This window comes from Penaeus monodon, chromosome 15, assembly GCF_015228065.2.
Source record: "Penaeus monodon isolate SGIC_2016 chromosome 15, NSTDA_Pmon_1, whole genome shotgun sequence".
Lineage (NCBI taxonomy): Eukaryota > Metazoa > Arthropoda > Malacostraca > Decapoda > Penaeidae > Penaeus > Penaeus monodon.
In genome coordinates this window covers 36003500-36004028 of record NC_051400.1, presented here as the reverse complement: position 1 = coordinate 36004028, position 529 = coordinate 36003500, and the positions used below count along the sequence as shown (strand labels likewise).

Here is a 529-nt window from a genome sequence, read left to right as displayed (position 1 = left end):
AGAATAGCTAAGGAAATAAAACACAAAATTCAATGATAAATAGAGTAAACGTGAAAACAGGCAAACCAAGCCAAAACTCAAAGAATGAAACACGCGGAAAAAATGATTTTAAAAAATCAGACACAACGAATGTCAAAAAAAAGAAAAAAAATCCAACACATGCAACAAAAAAAGATGAACAATAATAGACATGAACCTCTAGAAAAATTAAGCTTGAATTGGGCTTCTGGTGGAATCGCGTGGAGTTAAGTCAAGGTTTCGTGTCCAAAGAGAGTTTTCCGTCTTATGTGAATATGTTTGTCTGTCTGTCGGTGGCTGTTGCGACTGGCGGTAGAAGGTTAAAGAGGTAATTCAGTGTCTTTTACCTTGAAAAATCGATTTGTAAATCATTTCTAATCGTATTTATTTATGATAAGCGCAGAAAAAAAAAAGTTTAGGTTTGATAATGCTTTTTATAATTTTTTATTAGTGTGCGGATATGTGTATGGCAAATATAGTATGTTTATCTATATACACGTATATGAAATAT

General features: G+C 31.9%; 1 protein-coding gene across 1 annotated transcript in view; it reads right to left on the bottom strand.

Moving 5' to 3' along the window:
- Positions 1-529, bottom strand: part of LOC119581995 — a gene marked incomplete in the record, with an annotated part of 29281 nt that overhangs the window by 23374 nt on the left and 5378 nt on the right.